The 26264-nt window shown below is 44.7% G+C and overlaps 1 protein-coding gene and 1 long non-coding RNA gene across 3 annotated transcripts in view; one reads left to right on the top strand and one right to left on the bottom strand.

Moving 5' to 3' along the window:
* Window positions 1–3141, bottom strand: part of TSPAN14 (tetraspanin 14) — a 56419-nt gene extending 53278 nt beyond the window's left edge. Inside the window, exon 1 of one of the 2 annotated variants that reach the window (XM_036264675.1) lies at window positions 3063–3141. The gene's annotated coding sequence lies outside the window, so the exon portion shown is untranslated. Of the gene's footprint in view, window positions 1–2307; window positions 2463–3062 lie in introns of those variants that run through there. The other variant, XM_036264676.1, reaches the window with a different exon arrangement.
* Window positions 3142–3423: 282 nt separating this feature from the next.
* LOC118632501 lies at window positions 3424–24465 on the top strand. The gene is made up of 3 exons (XR_004960035.1): window positions 3424–3614; window positions 5695–5803; window positions 23928–24465. It is a non-coding gene; the product is annotated as an uncharacterized LOC118632501 (long non-coding RNA).
* The last annotated feature ends 1799 nt before the right edge of the window (window positions 24466–26264 follow it).

Genomic DNA, 26264 nt, shown 5'->3' with positions numbered 1-26264 from the left:
CTTGGGAAGAAGTCACAGTGGTAGGCACGGTGGTAGGCAGATGGCAGGCATTAGTGCTGTTCACCAAATATTTTCAATCCTCTTCCCCTCCCCACTTTGTAGGTAAGTAAGTATGGCTATGTGACTGCTTTGGTCACTGAAATGCCACTTCTAGCTGGAAGCTTTAAGAGCTAGAATGACAGTCATCATTCTCTCTGTCCCTCTGTCCAAGTGATCAGGAATGTTTCAATTAATCCACATGGGTCCCATGTGAGCAAGAAATAATCCTCTGTTGCTTTAAGCCTCTGAAATTTGGGGACTGATACCACAGCAAACCCTTATCTATCTATTCTAGACAGACACAGACAATGACTCACTCCCCAGTACTCTGTGCAAGGCAGTGCAGGTCTTCCCTTCCCTTTCCCCAGCTATAAGGAGACAAAAGCTCCATCACCAATCAGCAGGGTGTCAGGGGCACCTGCTATGTGCCAAGACAGATGAGATGCTTTCAGAAGCAGGGTATCACCATAGGGCAGCAGTTCTCAACCTGTGGGTCGCAATCCCTTTGGGGTCGAGCGACCCTTTCACAAGGGTCTCCTAAGACCATCGGAAAACACATATTTCCAATGGTGATTCATAACAGTAGCAAAATTACAGTTATGAAGTAGCAACAAAAATAATTTTATGGCTGGGGGTCACTACAACATGAGGAACTGTATTAAAGGATCGTGGCATTAGGAAGGTTGAGAACCACTGATATAGAGCAACCTGCACCAGACTTACTACTTGCACTGTGGGCCAGGTTATTCCGTATATTAATCAACTGTAATCACTTCTGAAAAGAAAGCATTACCTATACCAGAAATAAGGAAACCCAGTTCACAGTGAGACCTTAAGCAAGTTACTCTGTGACCTCTCTGGGTCAGTTTCCTTATCTGTAAGATGGAACGTTCACATTATCTACTCTGTCTTGTCAAAGGTTAAGTTAACACAAGTGAATTTTCTGGGACAGTGCTTTGTATAGGTCTCAAGAAATATTAAGTCTCAATAAATTCACTATTACTACACACCTAACCTTCCACCTAATTGCTGTAAGCTTGTCCATAATGCCCAAGAGATTTTCCACGGAGCAAAGGTTTCCCTGGACTAGCACAATGGCATTTGTAGGCACTGCCCAACTGAATTCTACCTCAGCTAAAGTTAAACAAGCAACAAGTCAAACCTCTGAGGACCTGGTGGCCTGGAGTTAGGCCTCAGGAAGTGTTTCCAGAACCCAGGCCTTCCAGAACTCCCTGCTTCCTGGCCTCCATGGGAACTTCACTACCACCACAGACATGCACAGTAGGGCCACCTGCCCTCCCACTCTCAAACATGGGAAGGCAGGCACCCTCCCCTGTCCTGAGACAGCACAGCTGCCCAGCTGGTAAAGAGGGAACTTCCTTGGCCAGCCAACCCTTTTGAACTCAAGCTCAGATCAACACTATGAGCACGAACTCCATGTCCAGCCTGGGCTCTAAGACCACACACAGCTTACAGCTAGCCAGGCAGTTGTAAGCCTGGAACAGACTTGCAACCGCAGCTGGCACCCGGGCACCCCAGAGTTTCAATCATGCTTTGTTAAAGGAATGGAAGAAACCCAGAAATTCTCCAGCTGAAGGTGAGGTGCAACAAAGGAGGATGCAATAAGAGAGAAAACCACACTGGTAGTCTGGGCTTCCAAGGCCTGTCTCCAAAACACTGGATTCTCAGGATGGGACAAAGCTTGGTGACAGCCCACAGAGGAGCTGGAAGGGCATATGGGTCCATGATGGAGGAATATGAGCTTCACTGACAGGGTGACAGGGCCCAGGAGGATCCCTGGAAGGAAGGGCACCTCAGCCTTCTAAGGGGCTGACTGAATATAGAGGGGCTATGGGGGTGCTGTGGGGGTGCCGATGGCCCAGGCCCCAGGCTTCTCTTCACAAATAGGGAAGGGTGGCCCAAGCACTCGCAGGCACTAACTTCCCCTACTCTGAGGTCAAGGGACAGGAGGAAGGCTACTTTTGAGGATTTGGCAAGCAGCTCCACTCACTCCTATGAGCCCCGGGCTACCTGCATCTCTGAAGGGAGGAAGACACGCAGCAGAGAGCAGACAACGCGAGCGCGCACCTGCAAGGCTCCATGCCCTGCCCTGCACTCATGCACACAACGGCAGACACCAGCGCCCGGGCCGGCCAGCCACCGACCCAGGACCTGGGTGGCCGCTTCTTGCCAGAGGCAACTTCACTTCCCCAAGATACTGTCCCAGCGGTCCCAGGGCCGAAGTGCCCCCCCACACTCCCTGCCCACCGGCTCCGCCACCCTTCTCAGGAGCCGCGGCCAGGACGAGCAAGTCGGTAGCCAGAGACCCAACTCAACCGAAGCTCCAGTTAGGTCAGGAGTCGGGCTTTGCGCCCAAGCACAAGCCTAAACCACCGACGCGGAGAAGCTGGGTCACCGCCTCCTCAAACTCGGGCCGTCCAAAGCCGCGTAAAGCAGAGGGGACGCCCTGCCGGGGTGGGCGACCTGTGGCACACCGGGGGGAGGGGCGGGGCGGGGCGGGCGGCCCTCGCGGGTCCGCGCCGCCCTCCGGCCCCGGCCCTAGTTCCGCAGGGCCGAGGATCCGCGACGGAGCCGAAGGAGTGCCCGTCCCGGGCTCGCAGAGGGGGACGCGGCAGCGCCCCGGGCCGCGGCAGCCCCGCCCCTCCCTCCCCGGGAGCTCTCGCACCCGGCCGCGCGCGCCCGTCCGGAAACGCGCAAAGGGCGAAGGCAGCAGAACCCCGAGCGCCGGCCGGGCGGCCCCCTGGGGGCTCTCACTCCGCCCGGCGCCAGAGTTCGGCTCAGCGGGGTTCGGGCCAAGGCCTCCGGCCCCTCGCGGGCCATCTGGGCGAACAAAGACAGCGCCGCCCGCAGGGCCGCCCCTGGGCAGGAACGAGGGAGCCCGAGGGGCCGAGCCCGGACCTGGGAAGCCGTCCTCGTCCCCAGGGGGCGCTCGGGGGGGTCGGCATCAGACAGTGAGGCGGGCAGGGCCCGACGCTCCGGCGGGGGCTCGGCGTTCTACTCACCCGCCCGGCGACGACGGCGGCGGCGCGGCCCGGCTCAGCCGAGGAAGTTAGAGCAAGTTCGGCAGCGCCGGGCGGAGGGCGCGACTCCGGCCGTCCAAGCGGCGGGGGCGGGGCGCGAGGGGCGGGGCCGGGGGCGCGCCGCCGGGCGGCGGCCGAGGAACGGGCACCACTTCCCTGCGCCGCCCAGTGCACCCCGCGCTCCTGGGCCCGCCCCGGCCCCGCCCCTCGCGCCCCGCCGGCTCGCCCCTCCCCCAACCAGCGCGGCGGCAGAGGCGGTGGGGCCTGTCCCGGGCCCGCCTCTTTTGTGCTGCTCGGGGCGGTGCCGGAGGCGGGGGGCAGACCGGCCGCCCCCTCCCGTGGTTGCGTAGCGCCGACTGAACTCGGCCGCGGCTGAGCGTTTGTGGCCACCGCGAGCGGCCAGCCGACGTACGATGCGCGGTCGCCTTGCGGACCTCGCCTCTGATCCGGCCCGACCCGAACCTAGGAAGAGCGGGATTTGCGGGGATCAATGGGAGGCCACATCTCGAGGAATACGGGAGTGACCGGCTGGAGGTGGGCGCGGAGTTAGATACGTGTCTGTACTGAAAATCGATGGTGTTCCTGCCCGACCTGGGAGGCTAGGCCTGGGGCGGCAGGCTTCAAGAAAAGGGTAGTAAATTAACTTTTTTTTCTTTGCAAACTGGGCAGTAAAGACCCCCCTTTTGGCCTTGGTGCTAAACATACCTATCTTTTTTTGGATCGCCTGCCGAGATGTGTTTCTCACCTTCCTGAGGTGGTGGCTGGGAGGCAGGAAGGGGAGACTGGAGGACCCATCTAGGATGGAAAAGTATTCACACTGCTGGCTGGGTTCTGGTGTTTAAAAAGGCTGACCCTTGTGGTCTCAGCCCACCTGTCTGTAAAATGAGTAATAAGAGTAATAAGAACATTACTGATTCTTAAAACATTGGGGTTGTGGGGGAGGTTTGCTCTGTTGGGCAACAGATAACAGATCTATTAAAATTGGGCCAAGAGACTGGTTGCACCACATTCTAGTACAAGCAAGCGTAAGGTTAAGCCAATGTAAAGAGGAGATCTTGAAAAGGAGACTGTTCAGTCCATGCCCAGTTTCTTTTTGTTTTTTTTGTTTTTTGTTGCTGTTTCTTTTATGAAGGGGGCTGCAGCTGTCTGTGACACTAGGAAGCTCAGGGACCTCCTTGCGGAGCCTGTCCATTCACTCACTCCAGCAGATAGTGAGTGCTAGATTGAGTGCCCGATCTGTGCCAGGCCCGTTGTGATGCAGGGGGATACAACAATGAACAAGATAGCTGAGGCCTCTTGCTCCATAAAGTTTATAGTTAGTGGAGAAGACAAATAATTGCAAATTGAAGTAATTACTGGGACAAAAACAAGGGGCTGGGAGAGAGAATAAGAGCTACTTTAGATGGAGCTACCAGGGAAAGTTTCTTCGAGGAGGTGATGTTGAATTTGAACTCAAAAGAATGAGGAGATAGCCTTAGAAAAAGCCAGCAGAGACATTCCAGGTAGAAATCAGTATGTGCTGAGACCCTGAAGAAGATAAGTTCTGGCTATGTCAAGGAGCTGAAAACAAATCAATGTGATTAGAATAACCAGCTAGGAAAGAGAATCAGGATGACGTGAGGAGGTAGGCCAGGGCATACAAGGAATGGAGGCTTTTTATTAAACCACTGAAGGGTTTTACACAGAAGATTACCATTTACTGCTGTGCGAAGAATAGATTGGGTGAGTGGCAGGCAAGAATTAAAGGAAGGAGACAGATTGTTGTGGCCATCTAGACCAAAGATGATGGTGGTTTGGCCTGAAGTGGTGGCCACACTATGATGGTTAGTTGAGAAATGCTATTTGGGACATGGACTTTACAGGACACACTGATAGGATGAATGTGGGGGCAGGAAATGAGAAAACCAAAAATAACTTTCAAGTTTCTGGCTGGAGTAAATGAATGGACAGTGCTTCATTTATTGAATGGGGAAGCCTGGAGGAAAGAGACTACATCTCAGGGAGGAACATTAAGAATTCTATTTTAGCTCTGTTGAGTTTGAGGTAACTGTCAGAGATCCAATTCGATTGTCCAGTCACTGGGAGCTCAGAAGAGATGCTTGGGATGGAGGTGAGGCTTTGAGGGGCATCATCTTAAAGACAGTAAAAGCCATAGGATCTGAGGTCACCTAGGGTGAGGAGGTAGATATAGAAGAAGAGAGGGTTGCAGAAGGACTCAGAGCAGTCAGACAAAGGAGCCAGAGCAGGAAAGAAGACTGAGAAAGGGATTCTGGGGAGGAAAGAGGAGAACTAGGAGAGTGCTGTATCCCAGAGACTGAGAAAGGAAAGTGTTTCCAGAAAGGAGGGGTCAGCCGTGTTAGATGCTACTTAGAGATCAGGTAAGATGAGGACAGGGAAGGATCCGTTGACTTGCAACGTGAAAGTAATTAGTGAACATGATAAGGGCAGTGTCCCTAGAGTAGAGAGATGGGAACCAGACCTTAGTAGAACTACCATGTTTGGACAACTTGTCTAATGGAGAACAGGGAGGGGTCTAGAAAAGAAAGTGGAATCAGAAGGCTTTAGCAGAAATTGCCAAATGACCCTACTAACAATTCTCCCCCTTTTCCTTCAGCATCGAATTTCAAACTCTAGCTGGCCACATGGCTTCCCAGAATACAAGCAAGTTTCTCAGACTCTTTTGCATCTAGGTATGGTCATGATTCATTTCCAGCCCACAGGAGGTAAGTGGAGGTGTCCATGTGCAACTTCTAAAAACTAGCTTGAAAGGGCAGTGGTGTGCTTTCCTCAGCCATTGCTCTTTCCTGCTCACTGGAATACGTATGTAGCTGGAGCTCAGGTGGCCATATTAGACTTTGAATGGAAGCCATAATTGAGAATGTTAGACTATATCTGGATTCTAATGTGTAGGGAGCCAGCATACCTGCTCTGGGTTACCTTCCTCTTGACTTTGTATATAAAAGAAAGAAATTTCTGTCTTGTTTAATCCTTTGTTTTCTGATACTTAATAGCCATATCTAATTTTATTTTTGGTAGAATTCAGAGGGTTTTATTAAAAGATGGACGCTACTAGAGCAGATTTGTAGAGGGAAAGGATAGAACCAGTAGAGAAGGCAGGAGTGATGATTCTGAAGAAAGGGTAAAAGGAGACGAGATATGAGCACTAATGGAGAGGGCACCTGTGATAGAGAGGTATCTCTGCCATTATTAAGGAGAGGAGTATGGAGGCAGAGATGGTTCCAGTGATGGTTGGGATTGGAAAGATAATCATTCACACCTGATGATTTCTACTTACTCATGGATGTGAAGAAAGAACAAAGAGGAGTTAGAGGGGGAAGCCATTTGTGAATCACAGACTAGGTGATGTTGGAGTTCTTGCCAGCCTGAGCAGCTTCTGGGAGATAGCTCTGTTCTGGACCAGTTGGCCATACTGCTGGAGGCATGAACAGGGTGAGGGAAATGCCCAGAAAGCCACCAAGTCTCCACCCCACTTCTAATTAGGCCTCACTTCACAGTCAGTTATGACACTTGCCTACCATTCCCAGCTGCCATATGAGGCCCACTAAGCTTTACCTGACCCATTTTTATAGCACTATGTGGGAGGGGAAACTACAAAGACCATCAAGGATATTCAAAGCAGAACAGGTCTATTTTATTTTCCTTTATTAAAAAATGGAAATGAAGTGAACATGGACAGCCCCAGTTCAAAAGGGCTATATTGAGCCCTAGCCAGTCTGGCTCAGTGGTTGCAGCATTTGCCCGTGGACCAATGAGTTGCAGGTTCATTTCCAGTCAAGGGCACATACCTCGGTTGCGGTTTGGTTGCAGTTTGGTCCCTGCCTTGGTCAGAGTTGTGCAGGAGGCAACCAATCAATGTGTCTCTCTCACATCGATGTCTCATCCCACCCAACACATACACACTTTATTTGAACATGCATGGAAAAATATCCTTGGGTGAGGATTTTAAAAAGGCTATATTGTAACCAGTGACTTAGTTTCCAAGCTAGCCCCTAGAACTGTAATTGACAAGAATATAGCTGAATTACAATGCAGACTGCAAGCCTGAGGTGAGCATTATGGGAACAAAAAACAGGACAAGGAGGAGGAAAACCAAGAAGCTGAGAGTTTCTTCTCTTTTTCCTGGACCTGGAGTTAGCTATAAATAAAATTTTAAATGGAAGAAGTTGGCCTTTATCTTTCTCTGACTTCCTCCTTACCGTCTGTCCCAGTCCAGTCTCAGTCTGGTCCCAGACCCAATACTGTTCTTGCTCATCCTGGGCTCCACTCTGCAGCATCTCTGGGTTTATTCAGGCCAAGAGTGGGGGGTGAGGGGCAGGAGCTTGATTAGAAGAGAGGCTTGGTTCTCACCCTCTCCTAATTATCAGCCCCTTGATATTGAGCAAAACACTTTACATCACAAAACACTTCGAGCCTTAGTTATCTTACCTATAAAGTCAAGATAATAGTAAAATCCACCTTACAAACTTCTAGTAAGAATCAAATGAAATAATGTTTATAAAACATCATGTGAGCTGTAAAGAACTCTTTATTTGTTATCTAGGAATGCTGCCTTAGTAGAGCCAGACTACCTAGGATCTTCACATTAGAGCATTTGGGTTAGAAGTGGGAAAATCCCACTCAAAATAATTTAGGCTAAAGGAGGGGAGATTACTGGGAGAATACTCATGTCACTCACGGAATCATAAGAACTTAAAACTAGAGTGACTGGGGGCTGATCATGCAGGTTACCCAGACCAAGAGCCTCTCCCTCTGTCTCCTGATGTTCCCAGTCTGCCCCGCGTAGGAGATGTGACTGAATAACTCTACCCTCTAGGTTGGTATGAGCAGATCCCAAGGAAAGACTGATTGGTCCAACTCTGGTCATATGCCCACTCCTGGACCAGTCACTGTGGTGAAGGAGAGAGGATTCTGTAACTGGACCAGGTCTGATGCACATGCCCATCCCTGTGGTTAGTAGGGCAACACCTACGCCAAAGAAAAGAGTTGGATGTGTAGAACCAACATAATTCCTGGTGTAGCCTTATATATGTACGCCTATGTACGCCTGGTATTCCTTAGGCCCTAAGCAGTCACTGAAAGGTTTTAAGCAGACTAGTAAATTGTTACATTTGTGCTTTAGGATCTCTAAGGCTGTAGTAGGAGGAATAGACTGAAGGGAACAAGACTGAAGTAAAGAATAGTTAGGAAGGAAGTTGTTGCAGTGGTTCATGAAGTTGACAATGAGGAAATGGAAAGAGGTGAACAGATTCATAAAACGTTTAGACGGTAGAATTGAATGGTGACTAATTGGATAGAAAGAAGAGAAATAAAAAGATACAATCTGGCTGCATTGATAGTGATGCTGTTCACTGGGACAAGGAATCCAAGTGAGTGTGTGTGTGTGTGTGTGTGTGTGTGTATTTGATGAGGGGTGATGACTTAAATCTCTGAAGAGAGGCAGGGGTGGGGGGCAGTTTGCTGTTTGGAGTTCAGAAGAGACATCTAAGCAGAAGCTATAAATTTGGGATTTGTGTTCAACTCCTATAACAGCAACTCAACTACATTGCCTTTAGCCAGTGGGTTTAGTTGCTGTTTTCTGCAGTTGTTGAAAATCTCTGACATAACAGAAAGTCTAAAGGTAAGCAGAGCAAGGCTGGTCAGCAGCTCCACAGTGTCACTCAGGCCCCCAGTCCATTGTGTAGGTCTGCTCTGGCTGGCCTTTCTGGGAAGCTTTCATCCTCAGAGTCAGCCTGTGGGAATTCAGTGGTGCTCCAGCTCCAGCTCCAGCTCCCCACCTGCATTTCAGACAGGCAGAACAAACAAAAAGGACAAAGGAGCAGCACCTGTGTTGGAAAGCAAAACTTTCCCTGATATCCCCACAAACTGCTGCTCATGCTGGTCAAGACTAGTCACATGGCAAGTCTTAATCCAAGGGAGGCTGGGAAATGCAATTTAAAAAATCTAGGTCCTTGAGCCTGTTTGGAAGAAAGAAGAAGATAATGGATATTGAGAAAGCAGCACATGGATGATAATTAAAATCATGGGAGTAGAGGAAATTATCCTGGGACTGGGAGATGAGAAGGGAACAGGACTGAAGCAGAATCCTGATGAACACAAAATTGGGGATGATCAGGAAGAGAAAGAGGAGCAGGACCAAGGAGACTGAAAAAGAGTGGTCATGAGGTAGGAGGAGAGCCAGAAGGGTGGTGTTTATGGAAGTCAAGAAAAACTAATGTCTCAAGAAGAAAGGAGTGGTCCTAAGTCTTCAGTGCTGCAGGGAGGGCCCACGAGATGATGCTGAGGAATGACCGTTGGGAGCTCCCACGAACTGTTTCAGTGGAATTGTTTGGTCAAAAGCCATTTAACAGTGCACTGGAGAATAAATGAAGAGAAGGCAGGTTGCTAGCTTGAAGATGATGAGGGTAACAGGCTGAGGGAGATATTTATTTATATTAATTTATTTTTGTAACAGATGTTTCTCCTTTTTCCCCCAATGACACCCTCCTCCTGACCCCCCCACCCCCACCCCAGCATTGTAGTCTGTGTCCATTGGTTATGCATACATGCATATAAGTTCTTTGGTTTATCTCATCCATTTCTCCTTTCCATCCCGCCCCCCTTCTCTGAGGTTTGTCAGTCTGAACCATACTCCTTTCTATGTTTCTGGGTCTATTTTGTTCATCAACTTATTTTGTTCATTATATTCCACAAATAAGTGAGATCATGTGGTATTTATCTTTCTCTGGTTGGCTTTTTTCGCTTAGCATAATACTCTCAAAGTTCCTCCATGTCGTCTCAAATGATGAGATTTCTCTTTCTTACAGCTACATAGTATTCCATTGTGTATATGTACCACGGCTTTTTTATCCACTCATCTATTGAGACTTGGGCTGTTTCCAGATCTTAGCAATTGTAAATAGTGCTGCTGTGAATATAGGAGTTCATACATTCTTTCTGATTGGTGTTTCAGGCTTCTTAGGATATATTCCTAGGAATGAGATCACTGGTAATGGCAGTTCAATTTTTAATTTTTTAAGGAAACACCGTATTGTTTTCCGTAGTGGCTGCACCAGTCTGCATTCTAACCAGCAATGTACTAGAGACCCCTTTTCTCCACACCCTCACAAGCACTTGTTGTTTGATGATTTGTTGATGGCGGCCATTCTGGCAGGTGTGAGGTGATGCTCCATAGTGGTTTTAATTTGCATTTCTCTGATGATTAGTGGCATTAAGCATTTTTTCTCTCTAGGCTATTTCTAAGCATATATCTCTAGGCTATTTATATGTCCTGTTTGGAGAGGTGTCTATTTAGGTCCCCTGCCCACTTTTTAATTGGGTTCTTTGTCTTCCTTTTGTTGAGTTGTATGAGTACTCTATATATTTTGGAAATTAACCCCTTATCTGATCTATCATTGGCAATTATGCTCTCCAATATAGTGAATTCCCTTTGCATTTTGATGGTTGTTTCTTTTGTTGTGCAGAAGCTTTTTAGTTTGATGTAGTCCCATGTGTTAATTTTTTTTCCTTTGTTTCTCTTCCACCAGTTCTCAGCCTGTGGGTCATGACCCCTTTGGGGGGTCGAACAGTCCTTTCACAAGGGTCGCCTAAGACATAACAGTAGCAAAATTACAGTTATGAAGTAGCAACGAAAATAATTCTATGGATGGGGGGGTCACCACAACATGAGGAACTGTATTAAAGGGTAGCAGCTTTAGGAAGGTTGAGAACCACTGCGACCAACATTGTATCAGTGAAAATTCTGCTGCGTGTGAAGTCTGAAATCATGTTGCCTGCATTTTCTTCTGGGATTTTTATGGATTCACAGGTCACATTTAAGTCTTTTATCCATTTTGAGTTTATTCTTGGGTATGATGTAAGTTGGTGGTCTAGTTTTATTTTTTTTTTGCATGTAGCTGTCCTGTTTTCCCAACATCATTTATTAAAAAGGCTGTCTTTACTCCACTGTATGCTCTTGCCACCTTTGTCAAATATTAATTGAGCATAATGTCTTGGGTTAATTTATGTGTTCTCTGTTCTGTTCCATTGATCTACATGCCTGTTTTTGTGCCAGTACCAGGCTGTTTTGATTACAGTGGCTTTGCAGTATAACCTGATATCCAGTATTGTGATTTCTCCTACTTTGTTCTTCTTTTCCAAGATTGCTGTGGCTATTCGGGGTCTTTTTTGGTTCCATATAAACTTTTGGAGTATTTTTTCTAATTCTGTGAAATATGTCATTGCTATTTTAATGGAGATTGCATTGAATCTATATATTGCTTTGGGTAGTATGAACATTTTAATGGTGTTAATTCTTTCATTCCATGAACAAGGTATATGCTTCCACTTTTTTATATCTTCCTCTATTTCTTTTTTCAATGTCCTGTCATACTCTACAAATAGGTCCTTTACTTCTTTGGTTAAATTTATTCCTAGGAATCTTAATTTTTTTGCCACAATGGTAAATGGGATTTTTTTTTTTAATTTCTCTTTCTATGAGTTCATTATTGGTGTATAAGAATGCCGTCAATTTCTTTTTTTTTTTTTATCCTCACCCGAGGACATTTTTCCATTTTTTGTTCAGGTAGAGTGGGAAGGAGAGAGAGGAACAGAGAGAGAGAGAGAAACATCGATGTGAAAGGAACACATCGAGTGGCTGCCACCCGCACAACCGACCAGGGTCGGGGACAAACTGCAACCGAGGTACGCGCCCTTAGCGGGAACCGAACCCGGGTCTCTCAGGACCGCAGGCCGACACTCCAACCGCTGAACCAAACCAGCCAGGGCATCGTCAATTTCTTGATGTCAATTTTGTATCCTGCTACTTTGCCAAATTTGTATATTAAACCTAGTAGAGTTTTGATGCGGTATATAGGGTTTTCTATGTACAGTATCATGTCGTCTGCAAATAATGACAGTTTCATTTCCTCCTTTCCACTTTGGATCCCATTTACTTTTTCTTCATGTCTCATTTCTATGGCTAAGACTTTCAGTACTATGTTAAATAAGAAGGTGAAAATGGGCATTCCTGTCTCATTCCTGTTCTTAACGGAAATGCTTTTAGTTTTTGCCCATTGAGTATGATGTTGGCTATAGGTTTTTCATATACGGCCTTTATTATGTCGAGATGTGATCCCTCTATCCCCAGATTGCTGAAGGTTTTTATCAGAAATGGGTGCTGGATTTTGTCAAATGCTTTTTCAGCATCTATTGATATGATCATATGGTGTTTATCTTTCATTTTGTTTGTGTGGTGTATCACATTTATTGATTCACGAATATTGTACCATCCTTGCATCCCTGGGACGAATCCCACTTGGTTGTGGTGAATACTTTTTTTAATATATTGCTGGATCCGATTTGCTAATGGTTTTTGTTTTGTTGTTGTTGTTGTTGTTTGGTTTTTTTAAATTTTCTTTTCATTTATTTCTGTTACAGATGTTTCTCCTTTTTCCCCCCATTGACACCTTTCTCCCCCTCCCTCCCTGCCCTGTCCCCAGCTTTGTTGTCCATGCCCATTGGTTATGCATATATGCATATAAGTTCTGTGGTTTATCTCCACTCCCTCTTCTGGGGATTGTCAGTCTGTACACTACTTCCATGTCTCTGAGACTACCCTGTTCTTCAGACTGTTATGTTCATTATATTCCACAAATAAGTGAGATCATATGATACTTGTCTTTCTCTGCTTGGCTTGTTTCGCTTAGGATAATACTTTCCAGGTCCCTCCATGTCGTCTCAAAAGATAAGAGATCTTTCTTTCTTACAACTGCATAGTACTCCATTGTGTATATGTACCACAACTTTTTTATCCATTCATCTACTGATGGACATTTGGGCTGTTTCCAGATCTTAGCTATTGTAAATAGTGCTGCTATGAACATTGGGGTACATATATTCTTTCTGACTGGTGTTTCAGGCTTCTTAGGGTATATTCCTAGCAGTGGGATCACTGGGTCAGATGGCAATTCAATTTTAAATTTTTTGAGGTAACAGCATATATTGTTTTCCACAGTAGCTGCACCAGTCTGCATTCCCACCAGCAGTGTACTAGAGTCCCCTTTTCTCCACACCCTCACCAACACTTGTTTGATAATTGATTTGCTAATGTTTTGTTGTGTTTATCAGGGATATTGGCCTGCTTTTTGGGGTTTTTTTTTTTGTAGTGTTGTTATCTGGTTTTGGAATTAGAATTATGCTGACCTCATAAAATAAGGTTGGAAGTCTTCCTTCATCTAGAATTTTTTGAAATAGTTTGAGGAAAATGGGTGTTAGTTCTTTGTTATTTTAGCTTCTTCTTCTTTTTTTAAATCCTCACTCAAGGATATTTTTTCATTTATTTTTAGACAGAGTGGAAGGGAGAGAGAGAGAGACATCGATGTGAGAGAGAGACATCGACTTGTTGCCTCCCACACGACCCGTAACTGGGCCAGGGACTTAACCACAACCGAGGTATGTGCCCTTGACCAGAATGGAACCCACAACAATTTGGTCTGAGGGCTGATGCTCTAACTGCTAAGCCAAACTGGCCAGGGCAGTTATTCTCTGAATGTTTGGTAAAACTACCCCGTGAAGCCATCCAGGCCCAGGCTTGTGTTTGCTGGAAGATTCTTGATTACATCTTCAATTTCCTTAGTTTCTGTCTCTTTCTGGTTCAGTTTTGGGAGACTATGTATTTCTAGAAACTTGTCCATTTCACTTAGATTGTCCAGTTTGTTGCCATATAATTGTTCATAGTATTTGTTAGTGATCCTAGTATTTGTTAATGATCCTTTGTATTTCTGTGGTGTTGTTACTTCTCGTCTTTTGTTTCTGATTTTGTTTATTTGGGTACACTCTCTTTGTTTCTTGGTAAGTCTAGCTGAGAGTCCATCAATCTTGTTTATCTTTTGGAAGAACCAGCTCTTTGTTTCATTAATCTTTTGAATTGTTTTTTCAGTCTCTATGTCGATTATTATTTGCTCTGATCTTTACTATTTCTTTCTTTCTGCTTGCTCTGGGTTTTTCTTTCTGTTTGTTTTCAAATTTTTTAAGTTGTGAGATTAGATAGTCAATTAGAAATTTTTGTTGTGTCTTGAGGTAGGCCTGTAGTGCTATGAACTTCCCTCTCAGGACAGCTTTTGCTGCATCCCATAGATTTTGTGTTGTTGTGTGTTCATTTTCATTGCTCCAGGAACATTTTAATTTTTCCTTGATCTCCATGGTAACCCATTCATTGTTTAATAACATGCTATTTAGCCTCCCTGTGTTTAAATGTCTTTGCATGTTTTTGTTGTAATTGATTTCTAGTTTCATGCCATTGTGATCTGAGAAGATGCTTGATATGATTTCAGTCTTCTTGAACTTGTAGAGATTTAGTTTGTGTCCTAACATGTGGTCTGTCTTTGAGAATGTGCCCTGTGCACTTGAGAAGAATGTGAAGTCTGCAGTTTTGGGGTGTAACTCTCTGTAGATATCTATTAAATCCATTTGATATACTGCATCATTTAGAGTCTCTGTTTTCTTCTTAATTTTTGTCTAGAGGATCTATCCAGTGATGTCAATGGGGTGTTGAAGTCCCCTGCTCTGATTGTATTGCTGTCGATTTCTCCTTCGAAGCCCTCCATAAGTTTTTAAATATATGTTGGTGCTCCTATATTGGGTGAATATATGTTTACCATATATTCCTGTTGGATAGATCCTTTCAATATTATGTAGTGACCTTCTTTGTCTCTAGTTATGGCCTTCAATTTGAAATCTATTTTATCAGATATGTGTATTGCTACCCCAGCTTTTTTTTGCTTTCCATTTGCTTGAAAGATTTTTTTCCCATCCCTTCACTTTCAACCTGTGTCTTTTGTTGTGAAGTGGGTCTCTTGTAAACAACATATAGATGAGTCATGCTTTCTTTTTGTTTGTTTTTTAATTTTTTTCCTTTATTGATTTTTAGGGGGAGAGAGAGAGAGAAACATCAATGAAAGAGAACATCAATTGGCCACCTCCTGCATGGCCCCTCCCACCAGGGATTGGGCCCACAATCTGGGCATGTGTCCTGACCAGGAATCAAACCAGTGACCTCTCAGTGCATGGGTTGACACTCAACACTGAGTCATGCTTTCTTATTGAATCAGCTACTCTATGTCTTTTGATCATAGAATTCAATCCATTTACATTTAAGATTATTATTGATATGTACTTATTTATTGCCATTTTTGTTTGTTGTGGTTATATTTTTCTTCCTATTTCTTCTACTAATTACAGCAGTCCTTTTAACATTTTTTGCAGTGCTGATATATTCCCTTAGCCTTTTTTTGTCTGGGAAGCTCTTTATTTCACCTTCTATTCTGAATGATAGCCTTGCTGGATAGAGTAATCTTAGATTCAGATCCTTATTTTTCATTACCTTGATTACTTCATGCCATTCCCTTCTGGCCTGTAGTGTTTCTGTTGAGAAGTCAGCTGATGGCCTTATGGGGGTTCCTTTCTAGGTGACCTGTTGTTTATTTCTTGCTACCTTTAGGATTCTCTCTTTGTTTTTTATTTGTTGTTGTTTGTTTTTGTTTTTAATTTTAATTTTTATTATTATTATTATTATTTTTTGTTACAGATGTTTCTCCTTTTTTACCCCATTGGCACCCTACTCCCCATCCCCCCGCCCCATCCCCAGCTTTGTTGTCCATGTCCATTGGTTATGCATACATGCATATAAGTTCTATGGTTTATCTCTTCTCACCCCCTCTCTCTTTGTTTTTAATTTTTGGCATTTTAATTATTATGTGTCTTGGTGTGGGCCTGTTTGAGTTCTTCTTACTTGGGGCTTTCTGTACCCCTTGAACTTGAGTGCCTTTTTCCTTCACCAAGTTAGGGAAGTTTTCTGTCACTATTTCTTCAAATATATTCTCTAACCCTTGCTCATTTCTTCTTCTTCTGGAACTCCTATGATGCAGATGTTGTTATGTTTCAAGTTGTCCCACAGTTCTCTTAAGCTGTCGTCCTGTTTTTTCATTGTTTTTTCTTTTTGGTTTTCTGATTGGGTGATTTCTTTTAATTGACTGATTGGTTCTCAGTTTTCTATACTTTGCTGGTTATTCCTTCCCATATGTTCTTTATTTCTGTTATGTCATTCTTCATTTACAATTGGTTGTTTTTCACATTTCTATATCTTTACTCATGCTGTTGAGCTCTCTTCTCATGCTGTTGAGCTCTTTTCTCATGCTGTTGAGCTCCCTCATTATCATTGCTCTGAACTCTACGTCTGATAACTTGCTTAGCTGCATTTTATTTATGCCTTCTTCAGTAGAGTTCTCATGTACTTTTATTTGGGATTTGTTTCTTTGTTTCACTATTTTGGCTGTCTCAGTGGGTTTTGGAGCCTGCCAAATTTTCCCTGTGGGAAGACCCACATTAAACACCACTGTCATGTCTTACTTTCCTGGGTGGTTCAGTTATCCTCTAGCTTTCTGCCTGGAGGTATTAATCTTAGTTACTTGATGAGCCTTGGTTTGTAGCCCTCAACTGAATTAAAAAATCCCTTCGGTTTTCAGGGTAAGAGGATTTCCAGAGGGTGGAGCATATGCTTGCTGGCTGTTAATGAGCCTCAATTTGCATTTTTCTGGCGTGGCAAGGTGGTGTTAAATTCCTGAGGGAGGGGCTCTTGCTTTTCCCTGGGACTCTGGGAAGGGGCTTTTTAGTAATATGGATACTGTCCTGTGAGGGAGTGATTCAGTAAAAAAGTCCCATTGCCCTACCAACTCTCTAAACTCCCAAGTCTCCACACAGTTCCAGTCCAGTCTGCCCTCCTTCTGCCAGAGCCCAAGGTGAGTGGCTGAAGCTAATTTAGTGCTCTGTCCCAGCCCTCTGCACTGTGGAGCTGGCTTGGGATTTTAACCCTGAAGGAGCTGTTCATCGCTAAAACAACTGCTGTCTTTGGGCTACCAGCTCATCCTCTCACACCTCCACAGTTCCTACCAGGCTCAATTTAGTGTCCTTTCTCTGTAACGGGTTATATGGGTCCTCTCCAGTTTCTTTTCTGTTGCTTTTTCCCAACGATTTGCCTTTTTTTCATTGTAATTCCAGTTTGGTCCTGGGAGATGGTCTGTGTAGCTTCCGTTCATTCCACCACCATTTTGGAATCGGGAGAAATATATTTTTAAAGAATGGAGAGACTTTAATATGTTTAAATGGTGAAAGGAAGTAGCCATAGAAGGTGAGAGATTGAAGAGTCTGGAGGAAAAGAGAGATGATACTTGCTGGAGAAAGGGGGAAGGATTGGGGTTCAGAACAAAAGGACAGCCAAAGACTGGAGGACAGATGGAGACAGAAGTAAGGAGGAAAAATTCAGTGAGGATGCAGATATTTGTGGGTTTGGTGTGAGTTTCTGAGCAAAAGCTTCCATTTTTTCTGGAAACAGATTTCCAGAAAAATGTAAGTGATTTTGGTAGAATCCAAGGATTTCAGAAAACCTTAAGAGAAAATGAAAGAAGATTCTGAGTAAAGCCTAGCAGGAGGGTTTGAGGAAGGATTGGGCACCCAGCTGAGACTGGAAACCCCTCATTAGTACTCAGCAGCTGGGATAAGTACAGGTGCAGACAACACAGTAAGATTGATCCAAATTTGGGGTTTTACCAGGAAGGCATGATAGAAAAACAGTGGTGCAGAGGATTCGAGAATATTGGAAAGAAAGCATTTGAGTTATTGTATCATGATTCTTGGCTGGTAGGAAAGAGAAATGACAGATGGAGGGACTAGTAGATGGGGAGAAGGGAAAAGGTGGGGGTAAGCTGGAGCGCCTTCAATGGCTGCAGAAGATAGATACGATTGTATGAAACTATGGTCTAACAGAGGTATGTATCCATGGGAGTGGGTGATTGCAATGGAATGATGGGATCAGTGCCCCTCGGAGTGAAGAAGTCAGGACTAAGAGGTCATTGTGAGGATGGGTCACCCCATGAATGTATGAAATGCAGGCAGTGACAATGAGCCAGGTGCAATGTCTTTGGTAGACCTTTCATTCCAAGCTCAGTTTTGCATTAATGTTTCCTTTCTTGAAAAAGAAATCGGAGAGCCTGGGGAAAGGTAAAGGGGGGCGGGGGGGTAGTTGATTTATAGTCTGTCACCTAATGCCTGCCCTATTTGTCCCAGGACAATCTGTTTTTAAAAATCTGCAAACTTGTAAGGGCCTCTTGCTCATACTTGCATCTGTAGCCATGACGCTCTGTCCTCAGACCATGTTCCCTACAAGACTAAAGATCTGTGACAGGAGCACAGATGATTGTGAGCCCAAAACCCAGTGGAGCACATTTTAATGCCTTAACAGATGGCAGTGACAAGGAGTCCCGTTTTCTGTCTCACCTCAGTCGTCCCATTCATAAACCAAGGCTGGGAGAAAGGAGAAGGTTGGACCTTCTAGCCCTGACTATCTGTGAGTTTTGCCAAAAAAGGAAGTCCCAAATGTGGCCAGACACGACCTCAGTAGGAGGGAGCCAGAGGAGTTAAGAGCAAGAATCCGTGAGTCAGACTGCTGAGCTCAACCCCAGCTCTGCCCCTGAAAGCTGTGTCCACTCAGGGAGCTAAGGGCTGTGCACAGACGTGAAAGTCACTTGTCAGTATAAAAACTGTTTCTTCTGGAATATTCTTATGTGAACTGACCCTTCACAAAGCTCTGAATTTGTAACATAAATGTGAAAAGGAGGCTCAGAAGGAGTCACTCAATCTGTAAGTGGTAGAATTGGAACTATCAGCTTCATGTCCTGACCTGAGTTCCTGTTTGTCTCAATCTGCCATATAAGACTATACTCTGGAGAGTCATGAACACAGGGATTGGGAGATCACCGAAGTCCCCAGGACCTCTATGCTCAGACCTTGCTAGGAGGGACCCTGATAGGACCCACCCCACCTCCACTCAGGAAGGAGGGAGAGAGGTAGCTGAAGCAGAACAGAGCCCAGGTATGCTACAGGCATCGCAGGTGCCTCTTCCTGGCCCTCTCACAGTTTTGGGAGCTTTTAGCTGGTTCCTTGGGAGAACCTGGCTGTCTCTGGGGAAGCTTTGAGGGCTGCTGCCACGGTATGCGCACACTGCCACCTAGGGGACAATTGGCTGAACTCTGAGTTGATCAAGCCACTGGGATGGGGTGCCATGAGGAGAGCTTTTCAGTCCTTGTCTGAGTCTTGGATTTCTTAAAAATAACCAATTTAAAATCAATACCCCAAAAAGGCATATTTTGAGGGTGGCAAAACTTTAGTCCCTTTCAGCCCTAAGACTCCTCTTACACAGACACACACATACACATGCACACACACCATCTCTACAAGCTCTCTGAGGTCTCAACCACTCCTGAGTCTTTAGATATCTTCTGTGTGCTGGCCACATTTCATGTTTCTCAGCAGACTGGATCTCTCTCCTGAGCTCCAGCCCCAGTCTGGATTGAAAATCTGATCCCATCATCCCCCTGCCCCAAACCATTAGAAGTTCATTTTACTGAATATTCTACAGGGGCTGACCAGGCCTGGTCACTGTAACCACATCTCCAACCACAAACCACCCCCCCACCCACCTCACATTTGGTGGCTCATCCTGTCACCTTTAGCATAGTGTTGGCTACACAGATCACCCTTCAAGACCTGGTGTTGGAATTTGATAGCTCAGGAGGGAATTGCCTGGCCCAAGGCATACCAAACTCCCTTTCCTCACTTCTGGACAACTGATGAGATCCCACCTCCCGGTGGGATCAGTGGACGCCTCCCTGGAAATGGCCTTATAGTTCAATTTCTCCTCTCACCCCATCCTGCGTCCCTCACTTCCTGCATGAACATCTCTGGATCCACTTCTGTTTCCTGTGACCTTGGCCTCCGCACATGCATCGCTTTATCTTACATCCTTCAAAAAAATAAAAATAATTTTAAATATATTTTTATTGATTTTTTTTTTTTTTTTTTTTTTTTAGAGAGAGAGAGGAAGGGAGAGATAGAGACATCTATATGAGAGAGAAACATCCATCAGTTGCCTCCTGTACACCCCTACTGGGGATCAAGCCTGTCACCTCGGGTATGTGTCCTGACCTACAATCAAATGGGGACCTCTCAGTCCATGGGACGATGCTCAATCCACTGAGCCACACCAGCCAGGCCATCTTACATCTTTTGCCTGTTCCCAGCCTAGCCCTTCAGCCAAGCTCTTGAGGTGAACAGGTCTGGAGGTGTCCCCATATCACCAGCTCCCCATGTTGTCAGTGGACGTGGAATTCTTGCAACATCGCAAAGAAAAGAATTTCCTGAGACTTACATGGGAGGATGAGTGCTATTTATTCAGCCGGAAATAAACCCCTAGGTTTCCAATGTCCCATTTCCTACATCTCACCATAGAGAAAGTTCAACCGTGTCTTCAGCAGGGCCAGAATAAGGCCACTGCCCATAGTTTCTGCTCCATATTAAAGTCCAGTCCAGTTCAGCATCCTACGTGTGAAGTCCGAATGGCCATGGGCCATGCAGCTGCTACCACCATAAGCCATGGAGAGAGAATGTACAAATGCACGGGGAGCATGGGTCTTGGAGCAGGAGAGAGCAAAGAGTCAGCACTCTCCGGGGATTTCAACCAGGAGTGTCTTCAAATAACTAGCTAACTTTCCAAGATTTTGTGTGTTTCTGATGGGGTCCACCCCTAGTCAACCCATTGTTCCCCAGATTAGACTGACCGGCAGGCACCTCCCCTATGCCACCCTGACTTCTGCGCGTGTGCCTATCTATCTCCCCCCAACAATTGGAGGAACAATGCTGTGATTCCCTGGGGTGTGAAGCTGTAGCTTCCTGGTGAAACAAACAGGCTTGTGCTTCTCAGCTGAATATGCTCAACAATGTCTGATTCTCCCTTCGCTCTCTTTTTTTTATTAATATTAATAACTAACTAGTTCCAACACTGGTGTCTCACTTTATTTCTATTGCTCCAGCTGCTTCTGGCCAACTAGTCCCCAGCTTCCCTTCAGGGCTCCTGCCTGACCTTTCCTGTGAGTCATTGGCTTTTGCCCCCTGCCTCTCTCTCAGAGGCACATTCAGATGCCCCAAGAGTGAGTTGCTGATTACTCTGGTCAGCTGTCACCATCTACAGCCCTTCTTGGCCAGGTGCCTGGCCAGCCCATGACCACCTGACCTAGAGTCCAGGACCCTTCCTGGTTCAGTGGCTGTTCCTAGGATGGAGGACTTGTGGTACAGAGCTCTGGGGACATGCCTCTGATGAGGCCTAGAATGGCCTGTGCTATGAGATCCCCAGGAGAGGGCAGTGACGGGTGGTATATGGGTACATAATATGTCTGTCCCTCCTGCTGCCAGGGCTGCTGACTACAAATTATAAAGAAACAAGCTGAGATCCACATATTTGCATTTGTAAACGGTTTTACTATAAGTGTGTAGATCTGGTTTTGTGATGATTATATTCCTATTTGTCCATTTTAAAGATGTTTGAAACATTTATGAGACTGAATCATTAGAATGAGAAAGAGGGTAATTGATTACATTTAATGTTTAAATGTTCAGGGAAATCTACTTTATTATAGTTATAAAATTTCAGTGTATTAATTGTAGAAATAGTATGTGAATATTTAGAGAAATGTTAACTCTTTCAATTTCCCCATATTGCACATTAGATGAGGTGTGGAATTGGATGTTTCTCTGTGGACAGAGGACTAAAGGACTGCTGTGGGAGCCCCCTGGGTGCTGGGAGTCCACGGAAGGAGCAGAACGTGCTGTCTGTGTACCAGGGGATGGGAGGGAGTCTTTCCTATGCTCTGCCCCATAGCCCTGCGCCCTAGGATGAGGGGTTCACCTCTGGTGGCCTCTTAACCCTCCACCCACGTGGGACTGAAGTTAGCCTCCGGTTCTCTTGAGTTACGGAGGCTGGGGAGGAGACGAGAGCCAGGTAAGGGCAGCAAAAGCCTCTGCCTGGCAGAAGCTGCAAAGGCTTTCTGCTTCAACGAGCAAGCAGCGCCGCCCACCTCAGGAGCTGGCTGCACCTCAAGGCCCAGCTCCCCAGCCCCTCCTGTCTAGGGGGGACTTTGTAAGGGCAGGGGTGTGGCAAGAGCCTGGCAGCAAAATTGGCCTTTTCTCCCCCTAAGCAAGCCTAGCACAGTCAGGACCCACACAGGAAAGGCCCAGAGCCAACTGGGTCCTCTGGCTCAGGAAGCGTAGCTCTACCAGGTACTTATCTGGGTTTGCATCCCTCCCCAGGCCTCTGCCTGTGCAGGCCCATGGAGCTTCCCCAGCTCCTCAAACCACATGATTTTCTACAGTCTGATGTGGCCTGTTTCACACCACATCCATAACCCTCTCTGAGGGCACGAGAGTGAAGGCACCAAAAGGTTCTGGTCAGTGAGCTAGCTGTGGCTATTTACCAAGCACATAGGTGGTGTTATTTTTATCATGTTACTTAAAATGTTTAATTAGTTGCCCAGCCAGTGTGGCTCAGTGGTTGAGCATCAACCCATGCACCAAGAGGTCGCCAATTCAATTCCCATCAAGGCACATGCCCAGGTTGTGGGCCCGATCCCCAGTAGGGGGCATGCAGGAGGCGGCCAATTGATATTCTCTCTCATCAATGTTTCTATCTCTCTTCCCTCTCCCTTCCTCTCTCTTTGAAAATCAATAAAGAAAAAAATTTTTTTTAATGTTTTATTAGTTAATACACTCACATGTAACATATTATACAATTCAAAAGGGCATAAAAGGGGACATTTTTCTTTTACCTATGTCCCCAGACACCAGTACCCTGTTCCTAGAGGCAAATACTATTACTAGTTTTTCATGTATTTTCCCATCAATATTTTACAGCCATCACTGCTGGTTGCACCCTCCAATTCATTCTGTTTTCTTTTTTTAGTCACAGAATCACCAAAGGTTATTTGGATACAAAACCATCCATGAGAAAGGCTACATATCCCAGTCACCCTTGCACTCAAGTTCAGCCCTGAATTCTGCCCAATGGGATGTAAGCAAAATTGATGTGTGCTTCTTTCAGGGTATACCTTAAGAGAAAAATACGCTTAGCATTTCACAAAATTTAATATCTTTTTTTTTTTTTTTTTTATCCTCACTCAAGGACATTTTTTTGTTGAGATAGAGTGGGAGGGGGGGAGAGAGAGAGAGAGAAAATCATCAACGTGCCACCCGCACGACCAACCAGGGCTGGGGACAAACTGCAACCAAGGTACGCACCCTGAGCGGGAACCGAACCCGGGTCTCTCTGGACCGCAGGCTGATGCTCTAACCGCTGAGCCAAACCGGCCAGGGCAAAATTCAATATCTTTTAATGATAAAAACTCTCAACAGATTAGGTGTAGAAGTGTTAGCATAGATAGCTAGATATTAATAAAGAAAGAGAGCAAAGAGAATCAGACATAATTAAGCATAATGAACCAGGGAGCTGAATCAGACAATAAGCCTGCTTGCTTCACTAGGAAGTTATACCTTCACACATTCCCCAGGGTATCTTCCATCCTTAGGACCTAATCCGCTGAAGCAAACAGGAAGGATCATTACCAGGGGAAGAATAAAAACTGCAGGAGAAACTCCTCTGCTGGGTGCATGCCCAGTAGAAGCCAAGGTGGCACAGGGAGATACTTCCACTATGAGGCATGTGCAGTGGGAACCAAGATAGTGACCATGCAGGTCTGTCAGTCTAGCCTGGGAAAAGGATCGGATTGAATAAGGGACACAGAACCCTGGAAGATCTGGGAAATGGATTTGTTAGGAGAGGATCCAAAACCATCCCAGGAAAGATAGGGAAGTTGATTGGTTAGTTTGAAGAGATGCCTAGTCCTTACCAAGCCTGAGATAACCAAGGAGCTCTCTCTCGCTCGCTCAGTAACGCTTGTTTTCTCTCCGTAGCAGCCATGTGGCCCTCGCAGCCGGTCGCAGAACATGTAGGCCTGAGCACAGTGCCAGCTGGAGTGCAGCTGGGAACACAGACTAAGCTGCCCGGATGAGGACAGAGACATGGACTAAACCAGTGGTGCCACGTGTCTAGATACAGGCTGTATTTCTGGGCCTGATGAAGACAAGATTGGACTATTTTCACAGCAGGACAGTTGGAGATGGGATATAGAGCTGAACCCAGACAGCGCTTATGTTTGCTCCAGCTTCTTCAACTGACTTTACCACTAAGTTTTATCCTCCCACATGTGGGTCCCTGGAATGCTTTTTCACAACCCTGTGAAAGGGCTTCATTTCCACCAGCAACATCAGTACTGTTTCTCAACTTAAGAAATGCCATAATGAGAAGCCCACAGCTGGTACCACACTCTATGGTATAAAGTTAAAAGTGTTTCCTCTGAGATTAGGAACAGACAAGTATGCCCATTCTCTCCATTTCTGCACAACATAGTACTGGAAGCCCTACTTGGAGCAATTAAACAAGAAAAAGAAGTAAAAGGAGTCCAAATCAGAAAGGAAGAAATAAAATTATTTCTGTTTGCAGATGACATGATATAGAAAACCCTAGAAACTCCACTAAAAACTGTTAGAACTAATAAATTCAGTAAAGTTGTAGGATACACAATCAAGATACAGAAATAGTGCATTTTTATACACTAGCAACAAACTATCTGAGAGAAAAAATAAAGAACGCAGCCCCATGAACCAATGAAGCTAACACACATCTCCATCCAACAACAGCAGAATACATGTTCTTCTCAAGTGCACATGAAATGTTCTTCAGTATAGATCATAATTAACCAATCAAATAAATCTTAAACATTTTAAAGTACTGAAGTCACACAATGTATTTTCTCTGACTACAATGGAGTAAAATTAAAAATTATTAACAGAAGGAGATTTGAGGAATTCACAATTATGTGGATGTTAAACAGCATACTCCTAAATAACCAAAAGTTCAAAGAAAAAAAATCACGGGAAATTATAAAATATTTTGAGATGAATGGAAATGAAAACATAGCATACCAAACTTATGCAACCAACAGTGCTTAGCTGGAAAGTTATAGCTGTAAACACCTATATTTAAAAAGACCTCAAATCAGTAGCCTAACCTTGCACCTTAAGATACTCAAGAAAGAAGAGCAAACTAAACCCAACACAGACAGAAGGAAGGAAATAAAGATTAATGCCAAAATAAATGAAATAGAAAGTAGAAAAATATATATAGGGGAAATCAACAAAGTCAAAAGTTAATTCTTTGAAAAGATCAACAAAATTGACAAATCTTTAGACTGATTAAAAAAGATACTCAACTTACTAAAATCATAAATAAAAGAGGGACCATTATTATCAAGGTTTCAGGGGGGCAAAAGGATTATAACAAAAAAGAAAGAAAGCAGTCCCATTTACAATATCATCAAAAAAAATAAAATATTCAGAAATAAATTGACCAAGGAAGTGAAATCTATAACACACTGATGGAGGGAATGAAGAAGATATAAATAAGTGAAAGATATCCCATGTTTTTGGATTCCAAGAATTAATATTGTGAAAATGTCCATACTATGCAAAGCAGTCTACAGATTCAATGCAATCCTTTTCAAAATTCCAATGGCATTTTTCACAGATATTGAAAAAACTATTGTAAAATTTGTATGGAACCACAAAAGACCTTGAATAGCCAAAACTGTTCTAAGAAAGAACAAACTTGAGGCCTCACATTTCCTGATTTCAAGCTATATTACAAAACTATAGGAATATAATTAGTATGCTGCTGGCATAAAAACAAGCACATAGAGTGGAATAGAATAGAGAGCAGATGACATGATTGTCTATATAGGTTTTTCATAGGTATTCTTTATCAAGTTGAGGAAGTTCCCCTCTATTACTGTTTACTGAGGGTTTTTACTATCAGTGAGTTTTGGGTTTTGTTAAATGCTTTTTCTGCATCTATTGATATGATCATGTGACCTTTCTTTAGCCTGTTGATGTGATAGATTATACCATTTTTTAAATTAATTTATTTAATTTATCTTTGCTGAAAGTATTACAGATGTCCCTCTTCTTTCCCCCCTTGACTCCCTCCACCCCATGACTATTCTGTAACAAACACCTTGTACTTCTTAACTCCTTCACCTTTTTTTGCCCATTCCCCCAATTCCCTTCCCATCTGGCAACCAACAAAAAGTTATCTGTATTTAAGAGTCTGTTTTTTTATTCTTGTTCATTTTGTTTGTAGATTTAATTGTTGATAGATATGTGTTTATGAAACCAAGAAGCAAACCATCGATT

The sequence above is a fragment of the Molossus molossus genome, unplaced genomic scaffold (assembly GCF_014108415.1).
Source record: "Molossus molossus isolate mMolMol1 unplaced genomic scaffold, mMolMol1.p scaffold_m16_p_17, whole genome shotgun sequence".
Taxonomy (NCBI): domain Eukaryota; kingdom Metazoa; phylum Chordata; class Mammalia; order Chiroptera; family Molossidae; genus Molossus; species Molossus molossus.
Note: the sequence above shows the minus strand (reverse complement) of the source record. Positions and strands in the feature narration are given on the sequence as shown.